The sequence below is a fragment of the Myiozetetes cayanensis genome, unplaced genomic scaffold, assembly GCF_022539395.1.
Source record: "Myiozetetes cayanensis isolate MyiCay16 unplaced genomic scaffold, myiCay2020 scf13, whole genome shotgun sequence".
Lineage (NCBI taxonomy): Eukaryota > Metazoa > Chordata > Aves > Passeriformes > Tyrannidae > Myiozetetes > Myiozetetes cayanensis.
The window spans coordinates 248,196-263,332 of NW_026086937.1; the positions used below are offsets into that span (position 1 = coordinate 248,196).

At 38.7% G+C, this 15,137-nt stretch overlaps 1 long non-coding RNA gene across 10 annotated transcripts in view; it reads left to right on the forward strand.

Moving 5' to 3' along the window:
- The window catches only part of LOC126636429 (uncharacterized), an 88,182-nt gene that overhangs the window by 24,486 nt on the left and 48,559 nt on the right, over nt 1–15,137 (forward strand). For all 10 annotated transcript variants that reach the window (XR_007627981.1, XR_007627976.1, XR_007627977.1 and 7 more), the window contains one exon: nt 2,933–3,045. This is a non-coding gene — a long non-coding RNA (uncharacterized LOC126636429). The remainder of the gene's footprint in view (nt 1–2,932; nt 3,046–15,137) is intronic.

Genomic DNA, 15,137 nt, shown 5'->3' on the forward strand with positions numbered 1-15,137 from the left:
GAAACTTCCTCATAAGAATGACTTTAAAAGCACAGCACTAGCTGTAGGATAGCTGCAGATGGGGAAGGATGACTGTCTCCAAGTTCAGCGATGTTTTAATGCTAAACATGTTTTTTCTCTCTGCCTCACTCAGCTGTATTCTCTGTGCCATTATGTTTGAGTTGGCCTTAATAAATACAAATAAAAGAAAGTTAGACCCTTGCCTTTAAAATCTGAGAAAATTGTAAAACTGAAATGTAGCTGCATGGCTCTTACCCAACCTGCTGGAAATGAGGAAGGGATATTTTAAAATTTCTTAGTATTTCCATTCTGATTCTGATAAAAAACTTGAAGATAGAAGAATGTTGGGTTCTTTGGTTTTTTTTCTCCCAGAGGGTTTGAAACATTACAAAATACAAAGCTGGAACCTGGCATTTCTGCAGTCCAGGTAAACCAGCAGGAGCTATTGTAATACAGGGAGAAGGATTCATTAAATCTGAAACTGTTACAGCAACAGTGGGGTACTTTCAACATAATTCCCATTTCTCTGGGAACAATTTTGTAATTGAAAGTATTTATTTATAGAGTAACTTACAGAAGGAAGTAAGAATGGCACTGTTTTCAGTTCTTAACTAGTAATCATAATCTAGTTCAGTTCGAGGTAGAACAGCTACAGTAGCACATGAGAAGCACAAGATAACAAAAGAGTTTGAGCTGAGAATACCGAACATTTTGTATTTCTAATTGCATACATCTCGTAAATGAACAGAAACTTTAATTGAGGAAAAAACTTATTACAGGAATCACAAAAAGCTGTCTTATGAGCCCTAAATAGACAAATGTTATTCATCACAAATCAAATTTATTCCATTAGATTGGTAAAGTGAAAATAAATCCATCAGTAGAGCTTTTTTTGAGCCACAGATGTATTGAACTTCAATTTCTTTTTCTGGTAATGAGCTGTTTCATGACAATTTTTTCTATACAGATTTCTGTATTTAAGATATAATAAAAATCAATGTACTTTATTCTATTTTTAAAATATTACAGAAAAAATTTAGTAGTGAATTTGGAGCAGTTACTGGTTAACAATATATCTTGGGTTAAATAAACTTCAAGATCAAAGGTTGAGGAATTGATAGCAAAATAATAGTGTAAGCAGAAGCTGGATGCTTCAAGGCAATTACGTATTTTGAGGAATGTTAGGCAACTTCCTAGATCCTAGCCAGACACAGGAGAGATTGGTAAAACCATAGCAAATCATATCCTATGACCATTGCAAATCTTATTGAAAATACTTGCTAAACAATGATGCCGCTTATTTTGAAATATACTCCAAATTGATTTTGATTTCTCTCTAGTGAGACAAAGACAGAGGTTGAATGGATGGACAGTGCCACTCGTGTGAAACGTGGAAGTGGAAAAGAGTATTATTTATTGTACATAAATATCTTGTATCCAATTTCACAAAGTAAGATATTACAGCCTTGCTGAGTACTATAGTTCTCAAATATTGGGCAAAATCATGTGTGCAGTGAGAGAAAAAAGGGTTTTATCCCCTTGTTCCACTGCTATTCTGCCATTTTCTGAGCAGAAAGGAGGGGACTGGTTTTTCAGATATGGTCATACTTCCCCTGATAAAATGGAAAGATTTTAAAACACAAACCAAACAACAAAAACAACCAAACAAAAAAATTAATAACAAACCCCAACAAAACAAAAGAAACAGAAACTGACAGAAACAGAGGTTTGAGTCTGCCTCTGTAACTAGCTCTGCAAAGTTGATATGCTGGGCTGCTGAAAGGAGGGCAGTAGGCAGACTAGAGAACTGCAACTCTTTCCAATTCAGGAAGATCTGACACCACCATTTCCATCCTTTATTTTAAAATGGTTTTAACAGTGTTGTGGGGTCACTGTCTAGGCATATTGGCCCTTAATTTAATTACATTGCATTGCAAAAACCTGAGAGATCAGTGGTGTTTCTAAACACACGGACTGGATAAAGCTACCCCATCAAATTAGCTAATTACACTGTGTGCTTATCCAATTTCAGCATTTCACACTTTGAAAAAGAGTGGGCAAAGTCTCATCTACCATGTCATCCTCTGCACACTACAATCCTTAAATTCAGTAATAAGCTTGGATGCATATGTGACTAAAATAATTTTATAAAGAAAAAGCTCTTAAAAGAAGAGCTTAATCATTGCATACAGCTGAATCCTGTTTTCACAACAAATCTATGTGTTCACTTACTTTAAAAAAACATGCTGAATGATGTGAGAATTGGAACTTCTCTATAGTTTGATTTGTTCCTGAAGTCTGGGAGCAGCTATTCCAACAGCATGGATTATGTCCTTTTTACACATGGAAATTGAGCAGAGGAGCACAAGCTATTTCACAATAGTTCCCCTTGTGGACAAGTTGTTTTGGAATAAAAGATACTTTAGTCTGGAATAATTAGTGCAGTGATTATTCTAGAACAGAAAAAATGCACTAATTATTCCTACAGTGTCTACACAGGGACAAACAGAAAGCTGTTGAATAATGGCTTATTCTGCAGTAGCTATTTTGGCCCATTTCCTCATATAGGCAAATCCTATTGGTGTTGTCAGCAGGTAATGAGGGCATAGATGGAGAATGTGGATGGATTGCATTAATGATCTCTTCCCATTAGTGTTTCTTTGTGCTTCACTTTTGTGTGTTTGCAGAGTTAATTGCTTAAAACTCCCTCTTAACTCAGACACATTTCTAATCCTAACTTCCCAGTTCTTATACAGAGACCCTCCAAACTCTTTTGTGGGTGATCCACCACCAGCCAGCTGAGTGAATCAATGCTTATATCTGACTGTAAAATTGTTGGTTTTCACTGGAATATATTTGTTTTTATGGTAGGTGTTAAAGGTTATGCTGCATTAAAGACCATTTATACATTTTTCCCCATATTGCTTTGCAGAATAGTTTTACAATCCTTTGAAAAGCTACTAGAAAATTCGCCCATGTGATTACTGTTTCAAGAAGACAGAAGATCCACCTGTGTGAAGAGCTGAAGGAGTTACTGGTGGAAGGGTAAGATAAATGCCTGTTAGATCCCAAACTATATTTCTCCCTTATATTAAATTAACGCTCAACATCCAGGTAGCACTTCATATCTTAATTTCTGAACTAAGCACATTTTCACCCAGATCCCATAACCATCAGTATCAATATTAATGTCTTTGGCTTACTCTGCATGAGCAAATGAAGTTCATATTTTCCTAGAAGAAAGAGTTATTCCTCTACTGGTGTGTGATATGCAGGGCACAGCTCTCACTTGTTCTCTCACTGACGAATAGAGAAATGCTCTGGTGGGACAGGGAGGAGAGGGGGCTCACCAACTGACATCAGGGACTGCAGCATCTTGGTCTCACCAGGCACCCAGAGAAGCTGGTATTTACTTTCAAATTGAAAATGAGGACAGTTGTAGGGAAAGTTTTCAAAAATGTCACCTAATTAAGCACCTAGTTTGAGCCTTTTTAAGGTGATCTCAAACTGTACCATAGAGTACAAATAATCTCTGTCCCTTTAAAAGAGAATTGCCAGGCAAACACAGCAGACTTTGTCTAAGCTCTGTATAGGTTCTGTTTATGTTATTGTAGAAACTGTGGCCTAAGTGTAGAACTGGAAGGAAAATAAGCCTCATTTTGCTGTTCTCACGTTAAGTTACTGTAGAAGCTTAGGCACCTTAGTCAGCCTTTTGGGGCCTCAGTTCTGCATGTGTGCAGTGGGCTGAAGATACAAGCCATAGTTGAAGCATTGCATTATGAAGGGTTTAATAGAATTACAATCAAATCTGTTCTGGAGAAGTTTAGTACTTGGAAAGCAAGAAGGTTGCAACATGAGATCAGCGAGAAGCAGAGTGGGATATAAGGACTGAGGCCTGTATGCAATCTATGCATGTGGGTTAATGCTTATTTCATTACAAAAAACTTTGAAAAGTGCTATTATTAAGGCCCATGAGAAGATAGTCTGAAAGATAGGAATGTATTTGTTCTGCTGGACAGTATGGCTTTTGAAAACATTTCCCTCAATGACTAAATATCCCTTCCATATTGAATACTACATTCACAGTTAAAATCAGGTTTCACTGTTCATAACCTTCTTTTTCTAATACCGTGTCATAAAACTGTAATTTAGGTGATGCCAGCTCGCAAACATGAGTTTAGCCATGTGCCCATATTATAATTTCGATAGAGCAAATTCATCACTGGTGAAGTGCAACCTCTCAAATGAGATGGTAAGTGATAATATTTAGAAATCTGTTTTCATGTTAAAAGAAGGGGGAATATTAGGAGTAATGTCTTTGTCCCTCTGTTATCTTGCAGTCCTGCTTCTCTTTCCTTTGTGTAGTAATGGTGGAATAGGATGCAGATGGGTCCATAACTGAAAACACTCTAAAAATACCTTACTGGTGCCAAACACTGGAAAAAATACCTTATTTCTCTTCATTTAGAAGTAGAGAAATGAACTGTTTGTTTCAACAGAAATTCAGGCAAGAGAAAACTAATTTTTTATTACTCCAATGATCTGAATAAAATATTATACCATAGCAATATAATGTCTTAAGGATACAATACTACTTTGTCATGAAAAACTTTAGCACTATACATGTTTGCAGCTGCAAAACTTCTCATAGTTTGTCCAGCTGAAATAACATTTTGAAATACAGCAAACCAACAGATTCTCTGGTGAAATGCCTCCTCTGATTTGCAACAGTAAACAAAAAATCCAAACAACTGGAGATTGGCTTGAATCGCATCCAGATGATTAAATTGCAGTCCAGACTTGGTCTGATCTTTTATACTCTCTTTTCCTGCAAATCTTTTATGATGCCCAGGGAACAAACTCTTTCTACATTTTTGTCATTACATGCACCCAAATCCAATCTAGGCAAGTAGATTTCAACTTGCTCTGTAGAACCTCACTGAGTGAGATGGAAGAATTTTGCAGTTCCCTGTGCCATCAGACATATCAGGAATTTTCGTGGTTGGGATCCTCACTGTTTTTGGGGTGACTCTGACAGAAGAGGGAGCTAATTTTACTCTTCCCCTACAAGAGTTTGCCATGTGACATTTTGTGTCCTAAAGTATTCTAGATGCTATACATTAATCCAGGTACTTAAAAGATTTAAGACAGGATTGTTTAGATGGTAGTGCAACAGGGACAAGGGAACAGAAGGTGGCTGACAGGAGAAGGAAGGAAAAGATGCATCCTCATTTTTTATGATGTAGAAAAAAGCTTCAAATTTAACCAAGTGTTTTCTATCCCATGTGTTCTCTTCTTATTGCTTTCTAAATGCAAAAATGTTTATAGTTGGGACCCCATCTGGAACATTTTTTAAGATCTCAGAGAAAAGATGAGGGTTGGACTCTACGATATTCACAGGTGTGAAGCTCTCTTCACACATGCCTCATAGGCAGGAAGCCCTACCAAGCAGTCATGGGAATGTTTTCGCACTCCCCTTTCTTGGTAGCATTACACGTTTTTATACAATCAGGCCTGAGGGTGCCACAGATTCCTCCTCCGACACACTGCTGAGCTCAGCAGTGCTGTTTTGTTTTGTGAGTTTTAACTTGGAGAGAGTGAGGCTGCAGAACAGAAACAAAAGTGACTTAGAGCATCATGAGCCTTGTGGGAAACTTCTTTCCAAAGAGCTGCAGATGATCAAAAAATCAGAAGTTTGCTTTACCTACCTAGTGATCTGTAAGTCTGGAACTACAGAAGAGAGGAGATTCTCTCCTTGCAGAACAGAAATTTATTTGAAGTGATAAAAGCTCTGGATGCGTTTGCTTTACTGTGGACAGCACTGGTGGGCATTCCAATGTTGCCTTTCATTGGGTTTATAGGGTTTGGACTACCTTTTAAAATAACTATCACTTATGGAAATAAAACATGGGGAGGTGTTTGTGGGGTTTTTATGTGTGTTTAAGGGGAAAAAAAGGAAAAGAAAAAAATCTATTCTGGACTGAGCAGAGACAAGTCACATTATGCAGCTGGGGGAATATGAACCTCATCCAATTTAAGTAATGATCTCAAAAATTGCTTGGGTTTTGACAGATCCACTGAGACAGAACTGTGAACATTTCTTTTTGTGTTCAGGCAAAATTCTTTGTGTCTGTATTTTTAGGGCAGCATTTCTTGCTTATAATCCAAACTAAAGGGACAGATTCTGCTTTAACTTGTATTGGCTTAGATTTAGAAACACTCTGCCAAAGGTAGTACGGTTGCTCCAGTTTTACACTGGTGCAAACATGTGCTGAAGTCAACTCATAAATAACTTAGCTTTGTGTGATATTTTCTGAAGAATTCATTGGTATAATAGTCTACATCTACACTAGGAACCTGGGAACCTGTCCATGGCCACATCCCAGCTCCTCACTGGAGCAAGACCTCGGTACTTGCTGTCCTTTCTCCCCTCCTTTTCCTTGGACGAGAAAGCTGGGGAATGTGTGCTGGATGGAGCTGAGGCACATTTCGACAGCTGCTTGGTTTGATGAAGAAACACTGAAGACCTCAGGGCACAGTATGGCACACAATGGCACACACTCAGAAATGCAGCCATACAATGACAGCTTGTGGTAAAACTTTGTGTGAAGTGTATGGTCTATGAAGTGCAGAAAGCTTGGCCATTGTGTTTCTTTTAAAGCCTCTGTAGCACATACAGCAACTGGACAACATCAGTTCTCTGAAAGAATGAAGGTGGGAGAGGAAATTTGCCCGCACAAGATCTGACCTTCCTTCTGAGCTTTTCGCTGTGGCAACAATTCCCTCGTGGCTGATAATTTACTACAGAAGATTCCTCACCTGCTGTCATCCTAGCCAGGGAACAAGTAGTGCCTTTAGGTATAACTGAATATGCCAAGCAGTTCAGGCTTGGTGCAATTATGGACAAACCTTGTAAACAGACATTTAGAAAGTTAGAAAGTTTAGAAAGTGCATAACCTCATGTAGAGTGTAGAATTCAATGTGTGTGTAAAAATGTATTTTAGGTTACCTGAATTGTCTAGAAGTGAACTTACCAGTTGAATACAGGTGATGCAGAGGGTTGTGGAGCTGGCACGAGTAAAAGGCGAACAAACAGTTTGGCTATGATACAGTGTGAGGATGCTTCTTCTCACTTGGAAATCAAAGGTGAGGCTAACTCCACTTCCCCAGTTCCAAGGCTGGAAAATGGATGAGTCTGTATTTTAAGCGATCTTCCCCATGATGTCATGTCTTGATTTCTCTCCCTACCACTTAAATGTAAGACATTTTAGGGAGAATATAACTGCTTTAATGTGTTTCATTTTCTTAGTATTGAATAATTTTCCAAAGACTTTCAACATTATTAATGTATCCTCAAAGCATCTCCTGATTTCAAAGGCCCACTAACTGTAGATAATACAGGGTAAGCTGAGATCTGAATGAGTTTCACACTGTCCTAAATGCAAATGATTCCTGTTAGACTTAACAAAGAAAACCTTGAGTTTGGGATTCTGGTGATAAAACATGTTTTATTCCGTAGACATGAACAGAGGTTGACTGGAACCTATTTGTGGCAAGCCTTTTTTTTTAATGGAAAATGGGGATATTCTGGTGTTTTTGAAAGAGAGCAGAATGCTGTGCCAACTTGGGAGAGTAGCTTGCTCTTTCACTTTCATGCTCATTAGTGAACTGTGCTGTTTCTTGTGTGAATGTGGATAACTTGACTACAGATGACAAATTCCAGTTCTTATTCTTCTGATGTTCACATTTTCTTGTCTCTGAGGGGTCATCTGAAGTACTTTGGAAATATGATTGCTTCAGTAGAGAGGGAGACTTCCGTAAATGTGAGGAAAAGGAAGACATTTATTGTATCTATCTAATAAATAGTTCTCTCTCATGCATAAGGTAAAGCTTTGCAAATATAGGGAATGTATACTTTCAATAGCAAAATGTCCTAATTATTTTGGCGTCATCAAGGTGTATTTTACGAAGCTGGACATTGTTCCAATTCTTAACTCTCTTTGATTTAATTCCAGGAGACACACAGTCTGTGTCTTTTTGAATTTCAGTGTTACTCCTTCCTTTTCATAGCCAACTTTTTCTCCCTTTCTGAAATGTGTAGCTTGGAAACGAGGTCCTTTTAATGAAGCTTTTGAGTCTCACAAAATATGATTAATCTGATTAGTGGTTCAGACTCTTTTTATGCTTACATTAAGTAACACAAAGAGCCCCCCTACAGGTTAAAGTTTAAATGTGGATTACCAGATAAAGCTAGTCCTGACGAGGTTTCTATGGTGCAAGGAAAAATTGAATTTGCCTTTCACCTCATTTCAGCCTTTGTCATCCTGGTTTTTGCCCTACTCCCTCATTCACAGTGAGGATATTAATTTTGCAGTAAAATCTTAAAGCAATTATGCAGATAGCTTGGAAAAAAAACAACATACAAACACAATATGAAAAGCTTAACTGAAAAATGGACCCCAGATATTCATTAAAACCAGATGGCAACATTCCTAGCAGCATAACTTTGGATGTTTGGACTAAATTTGTATTAATGTGTTACAATCAGATTACAAAAATGAACCAGTGTCATATGTTTGTACATATGTGTGTATTTACAAAGTAGTGAACTATAGTACCTAGTCCATGCATGTCCTTTTTGATAAACAGCTAAGAAAGACTATCCTTTCACACACAAACACATCCATCTTTAGATAGCATTCCTCTGTGGGAGGCTTGCCTTCAATTTAACAGATAATGAACTTCTTCAGATGAATCAGAAAATTGATAGTGAAATGAAGTTTAGTATTTTGCAGTGCAGCATCTACCAATACAAGGATGTTTGTAGTTTCAAAATGTGGTTTATTAAAAATACTAATTTTTAGAAAAATTTCTCATCAGTCTAGTAACCCTAGCTAATTTTTATCCCTAATCATTTCATTTTGCAGATTTTGTTATTTCTCTGTCATAAATGGCTACAGGAAATTGGAGAGAAATAGCACCTGGAAATAGCACTTAATTAAAAGCATGATTATGTGCAGGGACTTCCTATATATTTCTCTCTGAACAATGAAGATGGAAAGGTGTTTCTTCTTTTCTTTTATGGCATGCTCCATATGATACAATAAGTCAAAACTAACATAGCACACCAGCCAGGGTAGACTACAGTTTCCCCTCAGTGCACACACATAATTCCCATTACTGCTAATGGGAGATGCATGTCTCTACACAGAGGCAAGAGGGATCTTATGTGTACATGTCATACATATGAAAATATCTGGCATGAAAAGAGGTGTCTAGTCCTGACAAATTGCCAGGAGGCGTGGTTTTTTTTCTGTTAATTATAGTAATTATTTATCATGCATTAAAATAGTGCCCTACATTTGCATGGCACTATATGCAACACAAATAAGCTGTATTCATTGCTGAAAGGAACATACAATGAAAAGCTGACAAACATGCACAATGTGAGGCACCAGTGCATCATGTGGAGTTACGAGAAGTAGTGATCCCTGTCCTGGTGATCAGGATTTTAAGACACTGGAAGAGCCGGAGCCCTTTCTTGGGACAGGGGGCAGTGTGAGCCTAGCTGAAGAGCCCTCATCTGCCAGAAGCAAGGTGAGGGGCTGCAAACAGCCCAGTGAATTGAAATCAGAGGCAGGGGAGTGTCTGCCTGCGCTCCTGGGAGTGGTGGCATGGGCTGTGAATGCCATTGCTGATGAGAATTAGCCAGGGGATCAGAAGAGGCAACGTGCCTGCAGTGCAGGGAGAAGGTGAGCTCAGCAGCAGCTGAAAGGCAGGGCTGAAAGAGAGAAAGCAGCAGCATACAAGGTAAAAGATGAAAGAGCTTTGGCTAAACCAGATGGAAAGGCAGACAAGTCCTATGCTGGGCAGGTTAGCCAGGAGTCAGAGGAAAAGATCTTTCTGTGACCAAGAGACAGGGTTCACCACTGGATCGTGTATTAGTCCCTGTTGTGTGTAGCCTTGGCCTGTCATTGGTTCTGTCTATATCCAAAGAAATACAGTTTTTATCGAGTTTGTAAATATGTTTTATATGATCACATATTTCTGCATTTTATGTCTGTGTCAGTGCATGCACTACAGGTAGTGAATCTGCTGACCAGTTGCTATAGGTTTTGTGGAAATTGGTAGCAAGGGAAGATGTGCTGGTGTTCCCACTGAGGGAAAGGTATTAGGAGTCCTCACGGGACAGAGATTGTCCCACCTGGGGCAACACTTTCCATTGGAGCTTTGCAGTCCCTGGAGTCCAGGGAATCTAACTATGAGCACAAAACCAGGGGAGAACAGGCATCCTTCATTCTGCCATTCATGGAAGTGCTTGTATTGTAATTGAAATTTAATCTGAGTTCATGAAATGTTTATGAACCTGGAACAATTGTATAAAGTTTCAATCAGTTGCACTGCAATTTGATTTGCATATTTGTTTTTGGAAAGGAGCATGGGCCTTCAAAAACCACAGAAGAGAATATTTTTTCTTTATTTTTGAATTTATGGTTGATCTTAGGTAGATTACTGGAGTCTCTTGGGTGATGCCCAGGATTAAGAGGGGCTGTTTGGACTCCATTTTCTCAAAAGAAGTAGCTACAAGCTTTCAGCCCTTGTGTTACCTTTGAATCAGTTGAAAAATAACATGGCAATAAGCAGTGGCAGGCCTCCCAAAGTGTCAGCTGAGGGCTTCGTTATGTATTCTTTCCCCCAGAAGGATTACCCAGGAGAGTGCAAGGGAGAGTGCAACTGCCTGAGTGCTGCTCTAGAGACGCTGGAATGTGTTTAATTCAGCAGAAGCTGAAGGCAGTTAGAATGCTACACATTCGTTTCCATAAGAAAAAAAAAAAAGCAAACAAATAACAGAGAGAGATACTATCTGAGGACTTTAGATTATGTGGCTTCTTGAGCTACTCCGGAGATGTAGGTAGTTTAGAAAAATCTCTTGACCTTTTCAGGCTTCCTCCGCCATGATGGTTAGACGTAGCTGTGTAAAATGATAGGTAGTTTACAGCTTGCCTTCCCTGGGGTGAAGCTGATTTACAACACGCTTTGTGTGTAATTTGGCTGTAGAGAGACAGTTTTACACCCAGCTTTTGCGTTTTTGCTGTGATGAGGACTGTAAAAATGCTGTGATCCTGGAATGTGCGTGTTCTTAAATTGTTTCTTCTTGGAGATGCAGGGCTTGCTGAGGCTGGTGGTAGGTTGAGGTAACCCACTGACTTAATATCTAGATCTAGACTGATTAGATAATCTTCTGAATGAATGCATAATTATTTTCCTGAGTCAATGGAGCTACTGTGTCTGAGCCAGTCCTGACTTCCACTCAAAGGAAAGATTGGGCAGCTGCTTCCCTTCCTCCTCCTCCTCCTTCTCCTTCCTTGAGGTCACTAATTCTTCAACTTAATCATACCTTGAGTGATCCTGAAGAAGCAGGCCTTGCAGAGATCTTAATTATTTTCTGGAAGGTGGAGAGGCAAACATCCTTGTTTATAAGTATTGACAATCCAACAGGTTCAGTGCCGGGAGTCCCACAGTGTCCCCTGCTGAGCCACAGCAGTGGTGCTCTTGGTGCTGGGCTATCTCTGCTTGTCCTCTGCTGGGTGCTCTGACCCCTTGCAGCCTGACCCTCAGCTGAAAGCCTGCTCATGGGGCTCTGGCAGCTGCTCACCCCACTGACAGTAATACTGTCGTATTCTGGGGACCGAATCCACATAATAGCTCCCAGCAGCCACCTGTAATCAATACCTATTATCCTCTTACCTTGTAGGACAGAGTGCTGATGCTGAGCTGAGCACTCATACTTTGGACCATTTGGTTGTCAAGGTTAGATAACATGGGGTATGAAGTCCCACATCTGAGCTCAGGATGCAAGGCAGGGGGGTTGCATTGCATGAGCTCAGTATAGGACAGCTTGATTTGTAGGAAGGCTCGAAATGGGATCCCCCTCCACCATGGACCAAGAGGTACCAGGACTCAAAGAAAGCTGAATGCTTCCCTTTTCTTCACAAATGTGTTCCTTTCACCTAAACTTTTAAATATCTGCCCAGACAATTGACATGCTGGATGCTTTGTGGACTACCCCTAAGAATCCCAGCTGGCAAAAGTAATTACAGCATATGTTATTACTGTGCGTAAATTTTAATATCTGGGGTTTTTTAAAAAAATTAATGACAAGAGTCTGCTTATTAGCAGGTATTACCAGAACAGCAAAAAGCTAATGTACTGATTTTGGAAAACAACTGTAGCATAGCACTGATGCTGATATATTTGCAAAAGCCTAAGCCCGCTACCTTAAATATTCATTAAATTATTGCCTCAGTGCATGATAGGCATTTGAAGAATGATTTATATACTTGAAATAGAAAAGAAAGTACTGCTGTATTTTCCTCTCTGTTTCATATATATAAAAAAATATTTTGTGTGTGTGTGTGTTACAACAAAATATTATATTTATACATGGAGAATGTGTGTGTCTGTCTTCCTGTGTCAGAGGAGAAGACTGTAGGTTCATTCATCCTCTCCTAATTCTTAATTTAATAGAAAAGTCAACCTGGCCTTTAAAAAATAATTTGCAATATAATTGTTTTTAGAGGGGATTTTTTAGATTACTTTGGAAACAAGCTGTTTAAACCTCTTTGAATCTGTCATAGTTAGTCAGGATAATTGATGTTGATATTACTTGTAATGTTTTCAGTAATGTTTTATAGAAAAATCGACACATGTTTTATATTTGTGACTGCATATATTTGCAGTTAAAGAGGTGGGGAGCAGAATTTGAACTTTTCTTTTTAGTATTGAGAGTGAAAAAAATTAGCACAGCTATGGGAAATTTTGTCCAAACAAGCTTTACTGCTGGCGACTTAGTAGTGTATCTTTCCTTCCCCTCCCCCTTGTCTGTTGATTTTATTTTTTTTCCTGTCTTGGCTTTTTTTTCTTTCGGTTTGTTATGTGTTCACATTTCTGGGCCGATGTTTCTTATTAAATTACAGACACATGTTGAGTTGAATCATTTAATCTTGCAAGCTGGAGTCCAGTTTTCTTGCATAAGAAAAATCTCTTTAGATTCTTTAGGACAAAAAGCATCATGTCTTTAAGTTCTCCGAAAGCATTTAATAAAGCATGAAAAGATATGACATCAATCCCACTAAAACACAAGGGCAAATGAATGATGTTACTGTAAATCTTTACATCAATCACGCCCAGGACTTTGGAAACAATATAGTTTTGTTTGCATTTCAGAAGTGACAAACAACTCTACTGACTGGCTTTACATAGTCACTTTCCATTAGTCAAGACCAGAAGCAAGTCAGAATTAAAATGTGGCCCTTGGTTGCCAGGCAGCCGAGTTGTCTTGACATGGTGGTTAGTTTCCTTTTCATCAAGTGACAACAGTGAAATGAAAGAAGTTTTGAAAAACTTGATAATGGTTTTCAAAGGAGGAGGATAATTGGTGGGGCTAGCTTGTGCAGCTCTGTGTGGAAACTTTCGTCTGTGGTAAGGGAAGACTGTCACTAAAAATTTAAACTCTTGTACACAAACTTGACCTGGAATCTTCTCCAGGTTTTCACTGGTTCATTTGTAGAACACTTCTCTCAGCCCAAGGGGTGCTGGGATGAAAGCGTTAGGACAGATGGGTAAAGCCCCAAAGGAAGAAAAGAATCAATAGTTGTGATTTAATCCATCAGTGAAAGGGAGGAATTAAGTAAAATCCTTAAAATGGGGAATTTGTAAAAGATCTCTTGATAGTACCTATAGCTGAAAATAATTTATCATCTGATTTCTGTTGAAAGTTAATGGCATTTGGGCCTAGAAAAGCATATTTTTGACACATTTTGCCAGATACTAAGCAATTTTCCTGCTGTTATTTTTGATATTCTTTAGACAATAGATAATTTAATTCAAACAAATTTCCCCAATATGACAAAAACCTAAGGCATAACAGGATGATTGCAAGATAAGCTTTTGCTGCTGATGTTAATAATGCAAAAGCTAATGGGACATTAATATTAATAATAATATAAGTTGATATGAAGCAATATTTGTGGTAAACTGTTATAAAAGTCAAATGTATGCATAGCTGTCCATATCATTCATTTGTTAAAAGAAAAGGGGGGGGGGGAAGCTCAGCAAAATGTACCCATAATGAAAGAAGGGACCAATTAGGATTGGATTAACATTCATGGTTATTTACAGTTGTTTTTGTACTTGTTCTTGTGCTCTGACTTCCTAAAATTTCACAACCCAAAGATTTAGAAAAATGGGGTTGTTTAGACGCGAGGTGCAATGAAGTGGCTGCAGCCATTGTGCAGACACCACCTCTCTCATTATACCCTCTCAATCAACACTCGGCACACAGGAAACCGCAATAAAGCCCATCTGCCACGGTTAATCTGCAGGCAAACCCACACCCATGTCTGTGCCCGTTACTCTCCAGCCTTATTATTCTCAGATCCAAAGCTTCATAAGGGATCAGCCAAAGTCCATTAAAGTAAATAATAGCTAGAAATGACAGGCTTAGCGAGGATTGGGAGGAAGTTGAAGACCAATCTGAGCTGTGAGCTCTGATTAATAGAGAAAAGCATTAGGAGAAAAGGGGAGAAAAATGACCTCAGCCTGCTCCAAAGAATTCCTGAACCTTGGTTGTTAGGGCAAGTGCTACCATCTGAGACGTTAGTGATCCTTGAATTTCCTTCACTTTGATGCAGCTCAAATGGGAAAATTTTGAAGGTTCAGCAAGGCCCCAGACCTCAGCTGGAAAGCCGTCTGGAGTCAACCCTGTCAAAATTCTCTTGTGGAAAAGAAAGCCTTTATTAGCTAGATTGCAACAAAAACCCCACAGCCTCTAATAAGAGAATGCATAATATAGATTGCATATACATTAATTATTAGAGGGCATTTAATTGTTCTCATCTGTATCCAAATGTGTGCAAAAGATCTTTTAAAACCATTCAGTATGTGTTTAAAAAAAAAAAAAGGCACAAAACCAAAAAACAAAACCAAACACCTTCTCATACCATTTTTCCTTGTTCAGCTCAATCTTTAATAGAAGGTTCAGTTCATTGACAAGTGAGAGGATACCCTGATTGGAGTACTGGTAGATAAAGTTGATGCTTGCAAGGATGTTGCATGTAATGCTTGCTCTTCCTTAT